Raw genomic sequence first — 9,322 nt, forward strand, 5'->3', positions numbered from 1 at the left:
GCACATACCCTTACCGTCGTTTCAGATGGTCAGGTACTGGATCGTACTCGGCTCCTCCCGGTATCCCTGGCGGCAGTGGGAACCAGGGCAATAATAGGGGTTAGTGATAGCCTTGTTACTGGCTAATGCTAAGCCCCAGCCTTAGTAATTAAACGATGTCAATCAGACAGCAGCCATTACTAAGGCCATAATAAAGTATTATAAAAAACAGACATAAGAAAAAAAAATTGTTGAGCTCAAAACTCCCCCATGCAACCCTCTTTCATAATTTTTTTTAATTTTTTTAAAAGTAGATCATTGAAGTAGTCCAATGAATCTACGACGTAGTCCAGATGGTACAGCGGAACCTACCAAAAAAAAGTTAGCCGTAAAAAAATGTAAAATAAATAAATTTGCTTTAATAGAAACTAGAGGTCAAGGAAAAATAATTCCCCTTCATGCAACAGTCATCCGCCAGAGGGAAAAATGTTTCCCCATGGCGGAGTACAAGAAAGTCTAATTCCCAGGTGGGGCTTTCTTGTACTGCGCCATTAAGAAACTTTTTTCCTCCTGGCGGATGATTTTTCCGTTGACAGGTAGCAGAGCTCTTCTGTAGCGGTGTTAGGGGGGCAAACTCGCCAATTGCCCAGTGCCCCCAGAATGGGCCGCTATTCTTGGGCCAGGGCTGTGTGCTTGCCCCCCAAACTAAAATTTGCCAGCCAACCCCTGGCCACTGGCTCCCTGCTCTGCCGTTTGCTCTTGTATGCCACAGCCTGGTTTAGGCCTGAGGCCTACAAGAGATCGGGAGCACGCTGATGACGTCAACTGCCCGGCACGATGACGTCACTGCATCATGCCGTCCACGCCGGGCCACTGAACTCAGTAAAAAATCATAAGTCAATTGGGTAATAAAAAGGGGGCATAGAAGATGCGTTAAACCATTTTCAGTGATAATGCTGCGTTGTTGATCTATGATACTAAAGTAATACAGTAAGTAGAATTCTTTAAATCTTTTCTATACATTAAACAGCACTTTAACAAATAAACAACAAATGTTTTCCTATTTTTTTTTTTTTTATATATTGCGTGTTTGTCGTGTAAAGCCAGTAATGAGAAAATTCGGATAGATTTGTGGGGGGGGGGGGGGCGTCTTTTTATAGTTCACCTCAGGCAGCAGAGGGGCTAGGTTCACCCCTGATTGCAATTTACTGGATTTGGGGCTGTGTAGCTACAGACCGATCAGATTACCCATCAGGTGCAGTTTATGGATATCATGGGCCCTGGGCTAATTAGTTTCTTAATAGACAACTGGATGTGTTTTTACTTTTTTAGCAACTGGGCATTGTGAAGAGAAGTGTATGACACTGACCAATCTGGTGACAGAGCCTCTTTAAGGGTATGTTCACGGGGGGCGTGGCTTAGCTATGGAGCCGTGAGCACGCGTTCTGGGGGAGCTCCGCACTAGCAGCCGAATAACAGCAATTTATCCCGGGTAAACCCGGCAGGCGATGCCAGGAAAACGTAGGGGAACTTGCCCTGGAACCTCCCGGTCCTTACCTCGTTCCTCCGGCCGCTGCAAAAGCATGGACCGCTTCCTCTCCTCACAAGCGGCCGCGGACCCGTGAGCAGAAATGGCGGTCGCATTGCCGCCACATCCAGCCACAGAAATGTCAGCTTCTCTTCCTCCTGCTCCTCTACTGAAGTCGGCACATGCTGGCACGATTGCCGGTACCGAGCTTCTTTGCAGCAGCGCCCAGGATGCGGTAAGCTCTATTTCTCCCCTCAACATGTCTCCAGGGAGGGAATCGCCCGCCATTTTACTACACACACGTGCCCCTGAAGTACAGGCTGGGCCATCGGGCCACTGAGGGAGATGATACAAGCCCTCCCCACCCGGCAGGACCTTGACACTCTGGTGACCAGGGTTGAGCAGGCACACCAGCAAGATATAGCTGACCTGCGTCAGGAAGTGGACAGAATAGACTCAAGGGCTCTTACTACTGAGCATACTGTTTCTGCTATTGACTCCAGAGTAACTGCTCTGGAAAGGGCTGCCACTGGCAATAGAACACATTTGCAATCCTTGGCGCTTCAGTTGGATGATCAGGAGAACAGGGGACGCAGAAACAACGTGCGCCTGAAGGGCCTTCCAGACCTGGGTCCACGAGACGAGCTAGCGACTAGAGTTTCTATCATATTCAACAAACTCACTAACCGGCCGCCAGAAGCGACTTTCCTTTTGGACCGTATTCACAGATTTGCGCGCCCAGGCCCGCTCGATTTGTCTTCTCCTCGTGACGTGCTATGTCGCCTGCACTACTGTACCGATAAAGATGCAATTATCCGGGGTGCTTGGTCACATGGGCCGGTTTCAGTGGAAGGGAGTACGGTCACTATATACCCTGATGTCTCACCAGGAACACTATATGAGACGGCTCCTACATCCTCTGCTGGAAAAGATCAAGTCTGCAGGCGCCACTTACAGATGGGGGCACCCGTTCCATGTTGTCGTCAAGAACAACTCTGTCTTCTACATCCTGCGCCACTCCTCGGATCTTGAGGGCCTATTTCGTTTTCTTCAGATCGATCCTTTCCCAGTTCCGGACTGGCTAGCAGTGGAAAGAGTCGAACAACCTCAACGCCGTCGCTCCAGCAGATCCAGCCAGCCTTTTCTCAGCAGGTCCATCCCGGGGGCACCACATCTTCTGCTAGTCTACCTCTCCCGCCGGGTCCCGCCTGAGGCCTAAAAGAGGACATACACACTGATATCCTTTTACTTATTATTTTTGCAAGGCCGCCTGCATCATTCTCGTCCAATGGACTCAGTTATTTTGTCCTATTAATGCTTTTCTGTTTCTAACAAGGTTTTCTTGCAGCTAAATGTTCTTATTCAGCTTTTCCATAAGACACCCATGTTTCCTGTATAAATATTGTGGCTGCCGCAGTTATCTACCTAGCCCACTGGGATTGCGGGCTGATCGCACCGAGTTGGTTTGAGTGTCTCGTACAGACCGACATAAATATGGGCAGTGTCCGAGGATGATTGCGGGGCGTGTTATCACCTGCAGTTTATGATGCACCAAGCCCACTGCTACCTCCCTCATTCCCTTCATTTCATTGTATTGTTCTACTAGACAGCTGATGCACTATGATACAGGGGGATTCTTATATGCTTACTCTAGCTCATATTTTTTTAAGATACTGTTGCTGCCAGTTATACACCTGTTGCTTGCCATGTTTCAGACTCCCATGACAGGTATGAGGATGGATTTCTGTCCGATATGCGGTTATGGCAGCCTTTAATACTTACCCGGACGGGTGCTTCAACTCTGTATGTTGATCATAAGCGGTCATGGCTATTAGCGCAGTATTTCTATAACCCGCCTTGGTATATTAGAAACTGAGAGGTGGACGTCGGTTCTATAAATGTTTGTGCCTCCGTCGCTTTCCTCTAGGCAAGCGATGGAAGAAATGGTTTACTGTTTGATGATTGTGTTTGCTGTCCGGGCCCCCCCCCCCCGTGGTTTTCCAGGTCCCCACGAATCTAACACCCTTCCTTTACAGGTTTTCGTACCTTCTAGGAGTCGGCCTTTGGGCCTCTTTCTTGCGTATTGTCTCAGTCTCTTTCTTTCTTGTTCTCACCTGTCTCCTCCTCGTCCCTTCCTTGCTCAGTTACTCTCCCCCCCCCCCTCCATCACATCCCAGGGCGGACATGGCGCAACATACACAAACGGACCTGAGAATAGGCTCACTGAATGTTAAGGGTTTACACAGCCCTGGAAAGCGATCCATACTTTTCAATCTGCTGAAAGGCAAGCATATACAGGTGGCGTTCCTTCAAGAGACTCACCTATGCCAGCAAAAACCTTTCAAACTCTCTAACGCATGGTTCCTCAATGCATACCATAGTTTTTCTTCTGACACGAAATCCAGGGGGACAAGTATCTTGATCTCCAGATCTCTCCCATGGGAATTCAAGGGGTCTCGCAGTGATGAATTCGGACGGATGCTCTTGATCAAAGGAGCTATAGACTCTCAAGTATACACCTTTGCTTCATTTTACCTGCCCAACTCCGGTCAAGGCACAGCCCTTATTGGCTTTTTGAACGCTCTGGAGGAGTTTGTGGAGGGTACCATTGTTCTGGGAGGGGACTTCAATGTAGCGCTAGATCCCACTCTAGACACATCCGGTGGGTCATCATCCTTCTCGATGGCACATCTTCACCGCATTCTGAAATCCTTTCATGAACACCAATTAGTGGACACATGGCGGCTCCTACATCCAGCAGATAGGGACTTTTCTTTCTATTCCGCAGTGCACGACACGTACTCCAGAATTGACCTCTTTTTCGTTAAGCATCACTCGCTACAATCTATACGTTCTGCGGACATCGACTCGATCTCCTTTTCGGATCACGCTCTAGTCACCCTGACCCTCTCACTACATTCCCCTCTTTACCGCCAATCTCAGTGGAAGTTGAACCCGGCTCTTCTTTCGGATTCAGTCGTTATTGCGAATATTCAGCGCTCCATAGCTGACTATTTCGCGACTAATGTCACAGAGACCACCAATCCTCGCATTATTTGGGAGGCTCATAAATGCGTGATCAGGGGTATGTTTGTCAAACATGAAGCCCATCTGAAGAGGGAATGGGAGGTGGCCACTGTCCGTTTGATGTCCGAGATTGAGCTCCTTGAGATCTCACACAAACGTTCCCGTGACCCGGAATGTAGGATTGCCCTCCTCCGCAAAAGAGAAGAACTTCGTACCTTGCTGATGGCCCGAGCCAAAGCTACGCTCTCTAAATGTAAACGTCACTATTATGAATATGGCAACAAAAGTAGCAAATCGCTGGCTAGAGCCTTGCGCATTCAACAAACCCAGAATTATATACCCTCTATTGTATCCCACTCTCAAGCACGGGTCCGATTGCCGTTGGATACAGCTTCTGCATTCCGGGACTTCTACGCTGCTCTTTATGATACGGACTCCACTAATCCTTCCATAGCATCCCGTGAATTCAGGTCTAATATCTCTACCTACATCGCAGACTCTGGTCTACCCGCCCTATCGGAAGATAATATTACTAGCCTGGAAGAACCACTTACTACGCAAGAACTCTCATACGCTCTAAAACATTCCCATGTAGGCAAAGCCCCTGGCCCAGATGGATTTACAATCCAATATTATAAAAAATTTCTGACGCCATTGGGACCACATTTCTTAGCCTCCTTCAATTCCTATTCCGCCTCCTCCCCCATCCCTCCCGACGCTCTTAGGGCACATATTGCGGTGATTCCCAAGCCTGGTAAAGACCCCACGCAATGTGCTAGCTACAGACCAATATCCCTCCTTAATACGGACATCAAACTGTTTGCCAAGATTTTGGCGGTTCGGCTTGCGCCACTGATTGGAGATGTCATGCACACGGATCAGGCGGGGTTTATGGCAGGTAGAGAGGCACGTGATAATACAACTAGAGCCATCAATCTTATTCACAAGGCAAAAGTCTCCAATGTACCCTTAATGCTTTTATCTACGGACGCGGAAAAAGCGTTCGATAGAGTCAACTGGACCTTTATGGAAGAAACCCTTTCACGCCTTGGTCTTGGATCCCACATGATGGGTTGGATAATGTCCCTGTACTCGTGCCCATCCGCTCGAGTTCGAGTGAATGGACTTCTTTCAGATGAGTTCCCTATACACAATGGCATCAGACAGGGATGTCCCCTATCACCTTTGATCTTTGTACTGACACTGGAGCCCTTTCTCCGCCATATTCGTGCGAATCCGGATGTGACGGGACTAGAAACTAATATCTCAGCTAACAAGGTGGCTGCTTACGCGGACGATCTGCTTTTCTTCCTGACCAATCCAACCGTCTCACTTCCTAATCTCATGCGGGAATTTCACCGCTTTTCCAGATTATCCAACTTTAAGATTAACTTTTCTAAATCAGAAGCTCTGAATGTTTCCCTCCCGCCCCACCTTATCACTGCCTTGAAACAATCTTTCAGTTTTAAATGGACTCCGTCAGCTCTGAAATATCTTGGGGTTCGCTTATCATCAGATCTGAGAGATCTCTTTCACCTGAACTTTCCTCCACTCCTTGTGGAACTCAAAGCGGACTGCGCCAGATGGTCCAAAGGCACCTTTAAATGGATGGGTCGCTGTACCATCATCTAAATGAATTCACTTCCCAGGCTACTATATCTATTTCAGACCCTTCCCATAGCTATCCTGATGCAGTTCTTTAAAACGGTCAATTCTCTTCAGATTGCCTTCGTTTGGAATGGTAAGACTCCGCGACTCTCCCGCACACTGTTGTGTCGATGCAGGGCATCGGGAGGGCTAGCACTTCCTGACATCCGCACTTATTACATTGCATCTCACCTTGCTCGGGTAGTTGATTGGTGTAGACATTCGGCCTTTAAACCATGGGTGGTCCTGGAGCAGAGTTTCTCCTCTATTCCATTATCGGTTCTCCCTTGGCTACACCGTAGCCGACTCAAATACCTCCACCATCATCCCACTATAGGCCCAACACTATTGTGCTGCTCTCTCCCTTCAGTAAGGACATCTTGCCTGCCACTCCACTCCCCAATGTATCCGATACTGGGCAATCCATCCTTTCCCATTAGCATGACGGACCCAGTTTTCCGTACATGGCAGACCTCGGGATGGTTTCGAGCAGATCGGTTCCTGATGGACAATGAATGGCTCTCTATTGCGGATTTGGCCCAGGTTCCTGATCTCCCCCCGTTGGGACATTGGTGATCTTTGCAAATACGACACTTTTTCGCCTCTATCTCAGCTCCTGCGTCCTACCAAGTGGACAAGACCCCATTAGAGAACCTCTGTAATGGCTCAGAGTTGGCTAGGCATACATTGTCCGCAATTTACAAACTCCTTATGGATCCCCCCGATTTGCCCACCCCTGCATACATTTCTAAATGGGAGGCGGATCTGGAGATCTCCTTCTCTCCCACACAAGGCCAGCGTATACTCCTCATGGCCCAAAATACCTCAATCTGCTCACGATACCAAGAAGCAAGCTTCAAATTGCTCCCTCGCTGGTATAGGACCCCAGCCCGCCTACATAGCATCTTCCCTACAGCGTCCCCTATGTGCTGGAGATGTGGGCAAGACATTGGTACCCTCCTTCACACCTTCTGGTCGTGTCCCCTTCTTACCCCATTCTGGGAAGGCATAAAACGGGTGATAATTGAAGTCACAGATACAGGTATAACATTGGATGCGGCCCTCTTCCTTCTTCATCACTGTGACATTCCAGCGAACATATATAAACGCTCTCTACTTCACTTTCTAGTGATGGCAGCACGTCATTGCATCCCACTACATTGGAAGGATTCATCTCCCCCCACTCTATCCCTCTGGGCTTCACAGGTTAACGACATTATGCATATGGAGGACTTGACATCCGTTATTCACGACTCAAGCTCCAGGTTTTGCCAAACTTGGTCTCAATGGATAGTTTTTCTGGACTCAGACTCCTATAAAGACATTATACGAGAGCCACATTCCTATAGCCAGCCGGATTAGCGCTTCTGCCTGTGGGATGTCGTGGAGGGTCCCCTCCTCCTCCTCTTCTCCACCATTCCCTTCTTCGCCCTTCAGTTTGGGCACTCAGTTCAGGCCCCACTTTGGAGGTCTGAGTTCTCTCTTTCTTGCCCTTTTTTCTTCACTCAGAACAACTTCCCTATGCGGGAATGATAGTGTATACCCACCGGTGTATAAATATGTATATATGCTGTGTTTACACTTACTGTTGGATTCTGTACTTTAACCCCTTAACGCACCATGACGTAACTGTACGTCATGGTGAGCAGTAAGTTCGCGCACCTTGACGTACAGTTACGTCAGTGCTTTGACAGTTAACCGCCGCGCGGCGCTACACCGCAGCGGCGGTTAACTGTGCAGGGTGTCAGCCCTGCTCTCCCCGTTGCCGATCAGCGGCCTGTCGCCGCTGATATCGGCAGTTAACCCCTTAATTGCGGCGCTCGATTTTGAACGCCACAATTAAGGTCTTTAGCGCCGATCGGCAGCCCCCATGTGAAATCACGGGGGCTGGCGATGGTACCCATGGCAACCGGACGCCAGACAATGGCTTCCGGGTTGCCATGTAAAGAAGCCTATGAGGACCACCCCGAGGGTGGTCGTCGTAGGCTTCCTGTCAGTGTGACTGTCACGTCACAATGACAGTTGAAATGCATTACACTACGTGTGTAGTGTAATGTATTCCAGCAGCGATCAGAGCTGCAAGTCTAAGTGTCCCCTAGTGGGACAAGTGAAAAAAGTAAAAAAAAGAATAAAAATGTTTTAAAAAAAGTGTAAAAATAAAAGTTATAAGTGACATAAACAAGAACTGCTTTTTTTCCTATAATAAGTCTTTCATTATAGGAAAAAAAATGAACACGTAAAAAAAAAGTACACATATTTGGTATCACCGCGTTCGTAACGACCCCAACTATAAAACTATAATATTATTTTTCCCGCACAGTAAACGCCGCAAAAAAAATAAACGAAAAACAATGCCAGAATCACTATTTTTTGGTCACCACCCACACAAAATATGTAATAAAAAGTGATCAAAAAGTCGCATGTACGCCAAAATAGTACCGATACAAACTACAACCCGTCCCGCAAAAAACAAGCCCTTACACAGCTTTTTTGACTGAAAAATAAAAAAGTTATGGCTCTCAGAATACGGTGACACAGAAAATACATTATTTTCTAAATAAGTTATTTTATTGCTCAAACGCTGCAAAACATAAAAAAACGTATATACATATGGTATCGCCGTAATCGTACCGACCAGCAGAATAAAGTATAATAGTCATTTATAGCCCAGGGTAAACGCCGTCAAAAATAAATAAAAATCATTGTCAGAATTGATGGTTTTTGGTCACCTGGCTTGCCGAAAAATTGAATAAAAAGTGATCAACAAAATCGCATGTACCCCAAAATGGTACCAATGAAAATTACAGATTGTCCCGCAACAAATAAGCCCTCACACGGCTCCGGTGGTGAAAAAATAAAAAAAGTTCCGGCTCCGAGATTATGGCGATGCAAAATGTGCAGAGTGTTCCAAAAGTGGATAAGATCGGGCACCATTTATCAGTGCGACACCGGCCACATATCTGTGGATTATTATTTATTTACCCCATTATTATACCCTCTTATTATGCCCCTGATGTACTCTGCCCAGCATACATGTGCCCCAACAGAGCTACTACCAAGCAAAATATGCGCTCCAAAAGCCAAATGGCGTCCCTCCCTTCTGAGCCCTACAGCGTGCCCAAACAGCCGTTTATGTCCACC

The sequence above is a fragment of the Rhinoderma darwinii genome, chromosome 5, assembly GCF_050947455.1.
Source record: "Rhinoderma darwinii isolate aRhiDar2 chromosome 5, aRhiDar2.hap1, whole genome shotgun sequence".
Lineage (NCBI taxonomy): Eukaryota > Metazoa > Chordata > Amphibia > Anura > Rhinodermatidae > Rhinoderma > Rhinoderma darwinii.